A 14,928-nucleotide genomic window follows, 5' to 3' on the forward strand; every position below is an offset into this window, starting at 1 on the left:
CCAAGTGAGTTACATTATGCATCCATCAACTGTATGTCGTGCTGTTAAGAGCACCACATTTCCACAGTTGCATTTTGTACTTTGAGGGCCGTCTCTCCAGTGCATTAGCTCAGAGCAATCAGCCATCTGCTCTGGCCCCTCAGCCTTTTTTGAGCAGCTCAGATCAAAACTGCAAAGGGAGGAAATGAGCATTTTCATCTGCCTAACACAGTGACAGCGGGTAATATTTTCCAAAATTCACCAGTCAATTTAAATCTCTGGCTAACCATGATTTGTAGAATAAAAGGAAAACCCCAAATGATGTTTGGTGACCTGCCAGAGATTGGTAAAGTGGATAAAAGCATCAGCTACAGCCAGAACCTCCTGGCACTCAGCTGTCCGTACTTTCCCACAATGAATGACAAATCTGCAGACTTGCTTTTGTGGGGTCGGTGACTTGCTATGATCTGACATTACCGTGTTTTAAAGCAGCATGGAGACATTGTTTTGATAGGAAGCCTTAGAAAAGTTAACCTCAGACATTTCTTTTTGGTCGCAAGATTGCCTCTGTGTCGAGTACAATAAATAGCTTTGAGTTTGTCTGTGTGAAAAACTCCCCAAATGTTTCCCAGGGGATTGAGAAATTTCTGTCCTGTCGCTGTTGTGGCTGTCAGTGTCACTTTGCTGTTCCAGAAAAAGACCCAAGAGCTCCCTGATGGGGAATTGCTATGAAGTCTCTTCCATTTGTGAATGATTAAACAGCGAGGAGTCACATCTCTGCCACAGATACCAAGTACTTCTCCTTGTCTTTTTGAGTCACTTTGGCGCCGGCCTGCAAACTTCCTGATTACAGCAAAGAAACCACACATGGGTATTACAGGAAACTGACATTACTCAATATGTGTCAGTTCCTTTGTCTGTACTGAAGTGTCTGAGCAGGTAGCAGAACCAAGCAGTGTATACTCTTTTACCTGTCAACTTGATTGTTTCATACTATAACGAAAGACCTGAAACAACGATCTGGTACATGGTCAGTTTACTGATGGAGTAGACAAACTCACCACCCACAACCTAGATTTATGAGCAAGTGGCAGTTGCTCATCTTGTTGGGTGTATCTTACACTTACACTACTGAGTAGTCGACATTGTATCTTTACACGTTCTTTGCTTGCCTTTCTTAAGTTGCAATAAGTGAAAAGAAAACCTGAGGTGTCTGATCTGTGGTTCCTGTTTCAGAAAGGAGCAGACCTTTCTGTCAGCAAAAAGTGGGTGTTTTTGCTTGTGTTGCCCATCCCTAAAAGGCATGTATTCGAGAGGGGAAGTAATATGGTGTATGTATAGTGTTAGTTCTCCCCAAGTTTTACTGATGTGATGCTGCTGAGGTGCTGTTGATTATATTCTTTTGTACACATGCTGAAGTGATCAGTTGTAGATTGGTGAACTGTGAATTCTCCAATAAAGGTGTCAGCATGTTTCAGAGTTGCACCATTTGTTTTTAATTGTAGTTTGTTGGAAAAATAGACGTTAATACAGTGAGATGATGCCTGGTAGAGTTTTCTTTAAGTTAAGAATCACTTTGTTGAATATGTATGCTAGATTATTGACCAAGAATACTTGAAATAATGTTATGACGTTGGCGTTTCCGGTGGTCTCTCTGTCAGCTCTGCTAAATTTATGCAAAATTTATGCTGTTATGTCTATTTTGAAAGTCTCTGCAGTGCTTTTTGTAGTTGGCTTGTAGGTGGTGTTGTGTGATGATGATGGAGATGGAGAAAATGGGCACCAGCTGAACTAGCATCCTGTTAGTCGTTGTACAGGTGTTGGAAATAAACTGAATGACCTCTGTACCGAATCAGTTTCCAAGGGAAAATCAGAAATTGCATTATCCTTTGATACACCAAAACATTGGTGTACAATACATTGGCTAAATCCTAGACAGCACCATTCGACCATGTGACTCTTTTTCGACATGCTGATCTGACAGAGCAGGGGACTCTGGCGAGGGAAAGCATGTGCTTTACGGTGAATAAGGGCTGGTGTGACAGTGGGAATGTGAGGTGCTGTCCCGTTCCTGCTGTGGCCCATTCAGAGGCGGCTTCAGAGCAAAACAGTCCATGTTTGAGAGGAGCGACCATCTTGATGACGTTGGGAAGTGTGGACAGTTAAATCATTCCGCAATCAGAAACCATGGATCACCAAAACCATTCGGAAACATGGACAATTATAAAGCAGCAGCCAATGATGTAAGAAGAAGCAAAAAGGACTAAATTACAGAGCACAAGTTAAAGGAGCTGATGGATCAGATTTCACTGGAGCTGTACTATGTATAATTCCATGTGACAAATAAATTATGATTGATTGATTGACAGGATGTTATCACTGAAGTGGCAGTTGTCAGGAGAACAGAGCACACATGGGTTTTTTAATTGCCTTTGCCTCTGTCGGTGAGCAGAGATAAATGAGGAAGCTAAATAAATGTTACAGCTCCGCCTCAGGCCAATCAATTTCCATGATGAGATATGACACATAGCACCTGTTTAACTTTTGAGAGAAGTAATCAACGCTGTGTGTGGTATTTGGCCCAAACCTGCTTTAACTGAGTTGTTGAGTGTGTTTAAGTTTGCAGAGCTTAGCATAGTGCTGACAGTACCAGGGATAGTGGCTTGATCCTGCGAGGGGCACCAGTGTAAATAATGCATGTCGTCACGGTACAGTAAAGCATTATAGATAAAAGCATCCACTAAATCCCATGTATAGAATAAAGCTTATCCAGATATTTAGGCTATGTATCTGACCAGATCTGTGCAAAGATTAGCATGGCAGAAAAACATCAACCTTTAGATAGAGACATTTGTGGTCCATGTAATACAATACATTTGAGTGCTCATATAGACCAACTTGCCTAATGGCTCAGTTATACTTCAGAATACAGGACCTCAGTTGATGGGGGTTTTTTTGGCTTGAATTTTCCAATTTGGAAGTTTTATTGCTGGGCAAGAATGGTAATAATGAAACCTCAGATGAAGTATAGGCTAACCCTCAAAACCCTGACACACCGAGCTATCAACTGGCCGTTGGTTACTGTGAGCCATCAGTGAGCATCTGTCGCCCTAGATTTTGAGGTGTGTCCCACACTGTTGGCACCAGTTGACCTTCATCGGCTGTTCAATATTCAGTATGTTGAATTGGATCCACTGGAGCCTGTTGGTGAGTGAAACCACAGAAGAAACGAAACAGCCAAAGTCAAGATGGCTTCTTTTTAGTCATTGAGGTTCTTTGCAGAAACAGATCGTAATCGTTGTGATAGTGTTTTTCTAGAGCATGGTAAATGTTGGTTGTGTGGTGCTAGCCATAGCCTCTTGAATCCTTCCTGTTGGTCGCCTGAGTTATTTCCTCTCACGTCGGCTCACAGTGTACGTGCTAGTTGTGCATTGGCTGCAGTCTTCGCAGTGTTTTCAGGTGCAACTTTATGGCTGAGACACAGGAAACGTAAGGCGACGCAACAATCTGCCTTTGCTGCCTCTGTTTCCTTGATGTGGGTTTGGTGTGTCTGGGCCTTTATGAGGCGAGCCATCAGAAACTCCCAGCAGCCCCATATGTGTTCCTGGGCTTGGCTTGTGAGCAGCTGTCTGAGACCAGAGGGATACAACATAGTTTAATGCTGAAAACTTCACGGCATCTTTCTTTAGCTGAAGAATGCACAGATTGAGGAGTGCTGTCTGTACGTGCCTGCAGCTGCAGCAGTGTTAAGAGATCTGGAGATGTGTGTTTTAATGTCTGAACACTTGGGTAGAATACCGAGCTATAAGGTGTCCCAAACGGATGCCATGTTAAAGAGTTAGAGCGGATTGCAACCTTTTTGACCCAGGAGTTTCCTATATAATGACAGATGTTGATGTGCAAAGACCGGTGGCTTTACACTGTGGTGTCCGCATACTGGAGGAGGTAATGCAAGACAGTGATATTCCATAAATTGCATAGCTGGCTACTCGGGGTAAAGTGACACTAGATTTAATCGCACAGTATAATGAGAAGTCACTGAATGGAGGCTGAAAGTGACAAATGTGAGCATCTAAAGTAGACAAGACAGCATTATTCGGGTTTATACAGCAGGGCGAGAGTCTGTCCAGTAAGCACAAGGTCACAAATTTGACCCCTGCAAAGGTATCCTGCATGTATGTTTTATTTTCAACAAGACTTGATCTTTTTTTGGACGATTACTGAGTATTTTACATTTTTGTATTACAACAAGAAGTTCAAAACATAATTTGTGTATTACCCCATGGCTCACACTCAACCAAATCTAACTCACATCACATTGCTAACACAACAACAAAAAAAACTGTTCTGACTCTTCAAATATACAAAAAACTTCACAGCCAGACTTTGGCTTTTATGGAGCGATTTGTCAGATATTTAAAATGACATGCTTTGACATAGTCTGTAGAGATCAGTAAAGGTGAGAATCTACATACACCTTGCAATTCAATTTAGTTACGATTCAGAGGGCTACGATTGATGATAAAATGATTATTGATGCATTTCGATGCAACAGAAGATTTTATTTCAATACAGGATTTATTTCTCTCACTGTGACAACTTGACACCTTTAAATCATAGCACTTTGTATTTGTAGTCATCCATAATTTAAACAAAAGACAAAACAAAAAAAGGCAAGGCAAGTTTATTTGTAGAGCACAATTCATACACAAAGCAATTCAAAGTGCTTTACAGAACAAGAAAGGCGTGATGGGCGAGACATGTTACACCACAGCATCAGCCATATGCATTGGCAGCGCTTCATAAACAGTAACTATGGCATTAACATGGCAATTACAATCATTTACCGTCCGTGTATTATGACAGCTGATCTCATCCTAAGCTTAGAGGGTAAGAAACTCCTGAATCTCATTGTTTTTCGACCGCTATTCTTCTTCTTGAGCTAGCTGCCAACTGCTAACAACTACTTTTTAAATCTCCTGGTAGGTAGCATGCATAACACATGTTCAAAACATCACACCTGTCCTGCCCATGATCCCGTCCTGCTGGCTGTCCTGTTTATACAGACACAGACATTGGTTAGACCCCTCTGCCCCCCGTTCCGTGATTGTACCTTATATACATTGTGGTAAGGCGGAATAACAGAGCGATATTCCCCCCTTAAACAGGAAGTGTAAAGGGGCTAATATCTCAAGGGCCTTAAAAGGAACCAATCAGAGTTTTGCCACAGCTGCATTACCTCAAAACTTTAGACTTCGTTTGACAGGAAAATAAAGATTATAAAATTTTCACTACTGATCACGAGGCAAGTCTGACGCCTCCACTAGTTAACGTTATTGCTCGACTGTGATAAACTCAAACTGGTGGCTGCCTGGAGGGAAGGAAGCCAATCTGAAAACTTGCAATGGTCATTAGCATTGCCATTTATAATCTGCAGTCTGTGTGATTTGTAGTTAATGGGCTGAAACTTGCAAAATCCCTGGCATGATATGAACCTGCAGCTAAAGCAGTGGAGCAGGTGGCGTTGTGTCAGTCTGAGGGAATATAAAGCACAGAGCTGGTATAAAAAGAACAAAGTGCCCCAGAAAGTCATTAGTCTGTATAACATGGTGTCACAATTATTTAAAACAGTCATGATCTTTACTGTTAAGGAACCCCTGTGAGTAAAGCTCCTGCTTCTGACAGTATTTATACCCGACATCACAGACCTATTTCTTCAGTTTAATCTTCAGCCGACCGGCCGCCAACTCCTCATTTTGATTAGCACAGGAACATTTCTAGTTAGCCTACGGCTGCCTGACGGTCCTCCTCCTCTCTCTGCCATCAAGCTGTGGACTTACTATTCATAAAATATTGCACCCTCACCCCAGCCCATCACCCAACCCCCCTCTCCCCCAAATATTCACCAACATCAGACAGGTTTTCCTCTAAACTTGGCCCCATCTCTGCCGCAGCATTTCAAGGTGCCAGGACCCGCTTTTCTCTTTCTATCTAGGATATTGAAATGGAGGCATGCCAGGGAAGGGGATCAAACTCAAAGAGATGATGCAGCTTAAAATGCCCGTGGGCCAAAATATTGCTTCAGTTTACTCCTGCTGTGTTTTTTGTGCTATTATCATTATTTTCATGGCTCTGGATTGGCACGATAAAGCGATTTTGATGCCAGGATTAGGTTATGTGTGGTTTCAGTGTCAGCGGGTGTCATTTGGGATTAAGAAAGAGTGCTCCCTAAGAGGGTGGATTGTGGGGTTGGTGTTGTGATAGTGCAGTGGAAGTGTCTGTTGGAAGGAAGGAGGGGCTGCTGGGTAATATGAGGATGAATATACAGTGAGCAAGTTGAAAGAAAAGAGACCAGCTGGTGTCTAGGCCAAGAGAGCACAAAGACACCAGGATCCCACACTACAGGGGGTGTTATGTCCCATCTTCTTTGTGTGTCTGTTAGCTCCAGTATTGTTATTCCAACTCTTTGGTTAGCTCACGCCCGCACGCAAGCTCCTCAAAATCCTCTAAGAATCCATAGAAAGATAAGGGAATTGACTGTGGAAGATAAAAAAGTCCTTATTTCTGTCAAATGCAAGACTTTGTCCAAGAACAGGATGACGATGACGATGATTGAGTCATATTTAGATAGCACTCACAAACCAAAACACAAGCAGTGGCAATTGTCAACCTCGTTTTCTGTCTCTGTTCCTGTGAAATGACCAAACTACAGTCGGCTCTTCTGTCTCAACTGCACAAAGCTGTGTGGATGTTAAAGTGTGTTTATGCAAAGAGATCTCAGGGCGTACTGCAATTTTCCAAAGCTGCACCCTCCATAAAATGTGGTTCATTATTTCTCTTCGGGGACTGATTTTCTGTGAAAATTCCTCCTAAGTGCAAAACTCATCAGCCCTCTCCAAAGTGTCAGATATTGATATTAAGCTACTTCTACACTGCCACATGGTAACTCGCTGCCTCCAGTCATTCTAATGAGGTTTAATGAGTTCACTGTGTTGAACTTCTGGTGGTTGTTGCCTGGTTTGGGACAATCAAATTAGCTGTAGCAGGCATCACAGAGCCAGAAAGAAGACAAGATGGAGGAGCTGATAATGTTGGTGGCTGAGTACCAGGAGTTGTTTCCATTGTCTTGCTACAGTATGCCGCTACAAGCTAGCTTGCACTTCTGGCGGTGTTCACAGAAGCACCTGCCTGTCATCGCAGCCATGGACCATCGTGGCAGCAGCTGCTTTCAAAAGCACTTTGCTTTTTGGAGATACACTTTTCTAAGTTGGCAGTTGTCAGGGCAGTTACAAACCAGCGGTATGAAAGCAGCTTTAAGGCCCAAACATACCAAACCGACGTCAGAGAACTAGTGGTAATGAGAGCCCCCTGCTGCGTTGCCTCATGTCGCCTTGTCTTGGCCAGAAAGTTGCACATCAACCACCAAACTGATCAGCAATCACGTATGTTCTGCACCTACATGAGAGGACATATGGCTCTATACCAGCAGAAGATGGTCGTCTGTAATTGTCATTCAAAAAGGGATACCAAAAGACTATCTTGATGCTAGTTAGCCAGTTAGCATATTAACAACACGATACAATGCTAAAAGAACAGCATATTTACCGTGCACCAGTGAGTGATAAAACAAACCATCACGAAACATCTCTCCGCCCAAGCTCAATGGATAAAGAAAAACAATCTTACCTTATATAACAAGTTTGTTGTGATCTCACTGCTTCTCCGCTTTAGCTCGTCACTTCATTTCTCTTCTGGTGCGCTGAACTGAACTGACAATTAGTGATTTTATTCCCCGACGGGCTTCACTGTGCCAACGGGAAAAAAGCTAACTAGCACCAATGAGGGGGAACAACGAGGGCAGCAGATACTCCCCAACCACTCAACTTTGACAAACAGTCAACCTTCAGCTTGGTGTGTCGGGACCTTTAGACTTTGATTACTAGCGCTGAAACAGCACACTCTGATTAATCAGGCTCTTTTCCATCTGTAGATTTGATTCAGTGATGTTAGTAACTAACCTGTTATTTTTTAAAGAAAAACATAAACGCATCATAGCATGAAATACAAGCAGCGCCAGAGCTCAACAGGAACACTTGCCTAGGGCAAGGAAAGTGCAGAAAGTCTGAGGTGTCTATGGGTCCATAAACACAGCGCAGGAGGAACTCTGTGACCTGACTTCCTTTTTTCATCAGCAGCGGCTTGCAGAGCTTGAGTCATAGGATGATAATTGATCAGTGAAAGTATCAAACATGATCAAATCAGATTGATGGATAAAAAGAGCAGCTTTTATACCCAGTGCCCAAGTTTCACTTTCACTGCACCTGGCGTTCTGTTGCTCCGTCTGTGCCTAGTGACACTGTGAGCTCAGTCCATGATGCCTTTGTTGACCAATCAGAGGCTGTGTTTCTGACTGTGTCTATCTGTGGCTGTCAGGCAAGTAAATGACAAATGAGATGAACTGGGGTGTGGTTGTCCCCGACCACAAGTTGAATCATAATGCTGTGGTGTTATACTGGCTGCAGCAGGTCTCTCAATGTGTGAGCAGAATGTGTGTGTGTATGCAAATTAACCTATAGACAGACATGCATAACTGACAAGAATATTGTTGGTGGTGAGCTGAAACATTGTTCAACATGGTCTTAATTACAAACTGACAAACATCTTCAGTGGTGCTGGAGTTGTAGAAATCCTGTTGTTTAAATGTTTTGGGGCTCAATACAGTTGATCAGCATTAGTGTAGTCAGAATGTGTGGGGAAGTTTGTCTGACAGGGTTAAAGCACTGTGAGTTAGTTAATAAAGTTCCCCACAGAGACTCTTTGCCTCGAACTCAGCCCTTTGCTGAGCAGCCGGTGCTCAGGGCCAAAACTAGGTCTCAGAGCTGTGAAGTGTCCCAGTAGCCTGTGTCCCAGTGTAACAGTCTGCCATCAGAAGGAATACTTAACCTTCCAGCTCAACATTCAAGTCCCTGCTATACAGTAATTACCTGTGCAAAGGCGGACATGCATTTGGTGCCATTTGTCTGCTAGTTGTCAAGATGACTTAACTTACGGCCAAACTTGGGTCAGAGTCTAGCAACAACATTTACCTAATTTTTTGTCTCTGACAGCTGTCTGTAGACTCTGTTTAACTAGTGCATGACACAGACTGCGTCCTCCTTTCTGCACAATATGTTTGTGGTTTTACTGCTTGCTGTGCCATCTTGCTTTCTTACCATCACCACAGCACTAGGATGATATTTAATGTCTTCATCTGTAGGATAACGAAGACAAACAGGAAGAAACATGGTTAAAGGGACAGTGTAGATTTTTGAAGTAGGGTTGTATGGTACCAGTTAGCTGCTAGCTAACCGTAGCTAACTTGTTTGTCCATTGTTTGGTCTGTGACGTAATAGGTCAACAGGAAAAAAGTCCAATACTAACAAGCTGAAAGGGGGCATACCTCCACCTATCGTAGAGGAGTCACACATACTTGGCTCAATAAATGGATTCCCCTCCAGTGCTTGTATACTGGGACAAGGACAGTAGTCCAGTTAAATGTCCTAGTTTAGCTTTAACCATATAGCTCCACTGTGCATGGAAACGTACTGAGTGTTTTACATACAGTGTCTGCATGCACTCAGTTTGGAGAGGCAGACGAGAGGCTGACATAGAAGCTAAGTAATGTACTGCTGTGGACGGGGGTCAACAACAGAATATATTTTAGCCTTGTAAAAAAAAAAGTCTTCCCCGTGTATGCTCTCGTCAAAGCCACCAGACTCCACTGACAAAAAATTTAGCTTGCAGAACACAGGAGCTACTGGTCTTCTATGCTTCAATAAGTTACTTAGTTTGTGTTACTGACTGTGTGAGTTTGGTGAAGCTGAACTAACCCTTTTCCAGTCGCACAATAACAAACAAAAAACTGATAGAGGCAGCAGTAGACCAGCAGCTCCTGTGTTCTGTGATGTTTAATCACTGTTTTTCTTAGTGGAGTCTGGCTTTAAAGAGAGCGAAGTGACAGCTTCATTTTCTCGTTGAATATCACTGTAAGGTAAAGCAGTGAAATATTCTAAATAAAGTGTACACTTAACCGCTGTAGATGTAGCTGTAGATTGCTTAGGTTCCACATTGGACTCCAGCCTGTTTCTCCAAACTGGGGGTGTGCCAACTGACATCTACTGTAGATAATACAACCCCCCCAAAAAAATCTGAATCTAAAACAGTATTTGTATCTAAACATTGAGTTATAATGTTAAACATGAAAAAAAAAAAAATCTGCAAGAAGAAGGAATAAAATTGAATCCATTTGTTTTTATTTCAGTGTTTATTTCCTGTGTTTCCAGAGGAGGATGTAGGCTGCTGTCTCAGTGCATTAGTAGAACTGGTTTGAGGTACTTAGAGGAAGAGGAAGTATTACTCTGTTTCTACCTTTCTTTTAACAGTCAATGCCTTACTCATAATCTGCTAATGGAGTATCCATCTCCTGCTGCTCCTGTCAGTGATTCATTTTAGACCACACCGCACTCCCGTGGTCTCCTCTCCTCTCCTCTCCTCTCCTCTCCTCTTCATGCCTCCTGAAACAGTCCACTGTCAGATGTGATTGTAAAACCGTCCCTGTCCATTGCTGGGCAGTCTTTCCTGGTCTCACCCCAGCTGTAGGCGCTACACAGTTCACTCTGCGAGCTCACACAGTTGTTCACAGCGGGATTAAAATATCCATGGTCAGCAGTGTTGAAGATAATGTGTTAAGCGTTTAGTGTCTTGAAATCTGGATTTAAGCCAAACTATTTGTGTGCGTTCAGTGTTTCTTTATTCCTGTCAGGCTGGAGATGTCACAACAACGGTCTGTTCAGATTTTTTCCGTAACCTGCCTGTCTTGACGCAGGTGAATTGTAAACTGAATTTCCTGTAGGTGTGACTGTATTTGTCTTTCTGTGTGTTTGTGTGTGTGTGTGTGTGTTAGCCCTGTAATACACTGCTTACCTATAAAGGGTGCAGCCTTCCTCTTTCCAAAGGCATGTTGGGTAAGGCTCAGGCCCCCTGCGACCCTGAATAGAATAAGAGGGTCAGATAATGGATTTATGGGTATCATTACAGGATCATATTACATTGAAACAGCAAGACACATTGAAAAGCATCGTGTGATGTTATTTGTGACTGTGAGACTGTATGCTCAGAGTCCAGCAGGAGTTACAGTGGTCCTGCTGAACTTAAACTCTATTAATAGACTTTATTGAAACCAGATCAGGGCACAGAGGGAGTTCAGTTTTGTGTCAGGTATTTGAACTCGATGAGGTGCTCTCTGTTTATCTTATCATTGACACACCCGTATTAATGGCACTCCTCATAGTTATTAACCACTTCATGTGTCTATAACTTCCGTACTACCAGATAAAGTGATGAATAAAACTAAATGTTCACAATAATGCAGAAAAATCTGATAATGGAGACTTTTTTTATGTCCATGTTTTTTCGAAAATATTTGATTAGCATTTTAAAATTCATTCCTCAGGACTGCGGCTAATGTTTATTTGTATTATTCATCACTTTTCAGAATAATCAATCATTTAATTCAGTGACTCCCGCCCTGGGGTACTTGTACTTCTACAGTTGCTTAGGGTTATGTGGAAAGATTGTAGAGCAGCTCAACAAACTAAACATACTATGAATTAATTAAAAAAGTAGATCCACAGGTCAGCTGTCACACCTGAACACTATGAGCCCGTTTACACCTGGTATTAACATGCATTGCAGCAACCTGAACACAAGTGGACAATCAAGATGCTTCGCCATTCACACCTGTGTCAAATGAGCGTCTGCAGCTGAGCACTTGTATTCAGATTTCATTACTGTCAGAAAGGAGGAAGAAAGTCTGCACACTTTTAGCTCCCAGTTAAAGTGCAATATAAATTTATTTAGCCCAAAAACAGTGACGCGTTTCGAGCAGCGTATGCTCTTTGGCAGATTTCATTACTACCCACCTGCCTGTCATGTGCCCTAGAAGGTCAGAGGGCCCCACGCACAGTTATTACATCCACACTCTTGCTAGCTGCTTTCTGGCTGCTTGCTAGTCATGTTAGCAGTGTTGGTACAGCTGGAGATATTGCTGTCTTCTTCCAAAGGGTAAAACGATGGACAGTCATGCAAGACTTCATCTAGATGGTTGTAAAATGTGCAAGGGGAACAAACGTTGACAAAAACGGTTCCATAATTCATATTAAATTCAAAAGATAACGAAAAAACAGTTACAAGTTAGAGGGAATAGTGATGAAGTGGTAAAACTTGGCATTGATCCACAGCCTCAGATGGATGCGCTCAAGTGTGCCGTGTGCACAAGCTCCGTTGGTAGGCTGTACTATATTTTCACATTCTTAACAATGCAATTAAAAAGTTTTGATTTTTATTGATAACCTACATTTACCAACAACAAAAAGACTACATTTAGCACCAAAAAAATATGTAAAAAAAAAAAAAAAGTAAATAAAAAAATTAATATCGAATACCAAATTTTCATAACGAATACCTACCTATAGAAATGAATATTTGAATATCCGAATATTTGGGTACAGCCCTACAAAAAACCTACCAGGCTCCACACTGATGACTTGGTCCTTGTAGTTGGAGTCACATCAGGACTCATTAGCGTTGACTCTACAAAAGATATGTGGTTAAATGCATCCCAGACCATCTGGGCAAGTGGTTTAAGTGACATGGAGTCCAATTTGTCTTGGTAGTCGTTTACACACGTATTTAGCACTGTCCACCTGTGATCGGCTCACGCAAGACACATGTTGGTACCGGGTGTAAACAGGCTCAAAATGGTGCAGTTATGAAAGAGTGTGTGAAAACAAGTTAGCAGGTGAGCACAGAAGTTTAAACCGGTCACCAAAAGTAACGGATAAATCATTGATGGCTAAAACAACTAACTAAAAAGTATATATATAAAAAAAAAAATAAGTATTTGCTTAAAGTTATGGTGACATGGTAAAATAGTTAAAAGTAATGGATAAAAAGTTGAAATATGTAACTTGCAGTAATTTGTGAAGGGTTGCACCTTGCAACATTCAGCTTCACTCCAAATAGTAGTAGTAGTTGTATGGTTACCAGTTTAAATGGTTACGTATACATTTCTAACATACATTTGAAATCAGTGACGTGGTACGTGAGTTCATCTGATGGGGCTGTGGGGCAACAAGGTTGAGAATCACTGATTTTATTGATAAAATGTCTAGAAACGTTCATTGCATTTCTTGCTACAACTTTCCATAGCATAAGATGGTCGGACTGCTTGTTTGTCTACCTAACAGTTTATTGGCAGGCTTGATTAACAACATAAATGGTTATTAAAATTGTTGTTGATTAATTTTCTGTTGAACCACCAGCCAATCACTAATAATTAAAGTGCTAATATTTAAAATATATTTAAAAGATTGATATGCAGTGAGGATAGGAGACCAAAGCAAAGGAAAATAACTTCATCAAATGTATCTGTGGTGTTTTAAATAGCCCAAGATGGACTATAGCAATGTATGAACAGGTAGATTAAGATCAAAATGTTTTCACTGTTCTGAATCATTTCAGTTGAGATTCTGAGAAAGTCAGCAGTCCTACTCTGATAAAGACAAAACATCTTTGTTTTGTTTTCTGGCTTAGAAGTAGTGATGGCTTATCGCACATCTTTCATATCTGATCTTTTCTCTTAAGTTCACATGAGCTACAGATAGAAGTGTTTCTGAGTTACAACCTCAGTCATCAGGGCCTGTTCCAGGAAGACGCTGAATAAAACCCACAACAGAAGTTTTCATGTGACACATGCTGATGTAAGCTGATCTGATAACCAGTCTGGATCCCTTTGGTTCACAAACATGTGAACCTGCATCCTGGAACAGGCCCTGGGAGTGTCTGGGAGACGCTCACTCTGCATATAAGAGTCTGTTTACACTGCCGTCCAGCGTAATGAGGGAGACCCGATGCAAATGAGTCTTCCCACAGGGATGTCAAGTCACACAAACACACACACACGATTCTCCACCAGCTGTTTAACAAAGTGTGTGTATGTGTCGTGTGCTCACACAGACACACACACCTTTATTGTGTTAGGACTTTTCAGTCGTTCAACACAAGTGGGTCATGACGACCTCATGACAGAGGATTAGACGACTGCAGATAAACTTTGATCTGAACATCACACACACAGACACGCACACATGTTCCTCCCTGAGTGGCTTCCTTTCTCTCAGCATTGCTCATTAGCAAGAATCAATCTGCAGCTCGACGCGAGTGCCAGAGCACTTGTATACACACACTGCTAATAAGGGCCCGGGGGACAGACACACACACAAACACACAAGCTCTGTCACACAGACGTGTACATGAACACCTTCCCTGATACACTGAGATTCGAGGGGACCTGACTGAGTGTCGTCACCCTGCCGCTGATCGAGAGGGGCAGAGAGATGTCGAGGTAGGCCGAGAGAGAAAATGTGTACTAGAGTCCTCAGCACATTTTTATGTCCTTATATGGTCGTAAACCATGCGGGGGAGGGAGGGGCCGGTTGTCTCGCTGTCAGTTTGACATGTGACCTGGAAACAGGAAGTGTTGTGGTGCAGTAGCAGAAGAGAAGTGAGGAAGGGGAAAAATGACTGTGCTCAGATGCACCGTAGACTGAGAGAGACACTGAGTTGCCTCACTCCGCCCTCCACACCGGTGACACAGTAACATTACACCCTCTGTTGGCCACAGCGCGACACATAGTCCGTGTTTACACTGTGAAGTTTATGCAACAAGTTAGTGCGCTCACAATAAGTGCAGCACTAAGGTGAGGTCGAACTTTGGCAGACTTTAAAAGGAGTTACAACTTAAATTTCATGATGAAAATTAGGGGAATTGTGTACTGCAAACTGTCAAATAAAAAGAATAATAAAAAATGCGAATTAAATCAAATGTCTGTGATGTGCAGCAGATATTGT

General features: G+C 42.1%; 1 protein-coding gene across 1 annotated transcript in view; it reads left to right on the top strand.

Moving 5' to 3' along the window:
- The window catches only part of LOC125887858 (F-actin-capping protein subunit alpha-2), a 62,942-nt gene that overhangs the window by 26,774 nt on the left and 21,240 nt on the right, over positions 1 to 14,928 (top strand). The gene's annotated exons all lie outside the window — the stretch shown is intronic.

This window comes from Epinephelus fuscoguttatus, linkage group LG4 (genome assembly GCF_011397635.1).
Source record: "Epinephelus fuscoguttatus linkage group LG4, E.fuscoguttatus.final_Chr_v1".
NCBI lineage: Eukaryota > Metazoa > Chordata > Actinopteri > Perciformes > Serranidae > Epinephelus > Epinephelus fuscoguttatus.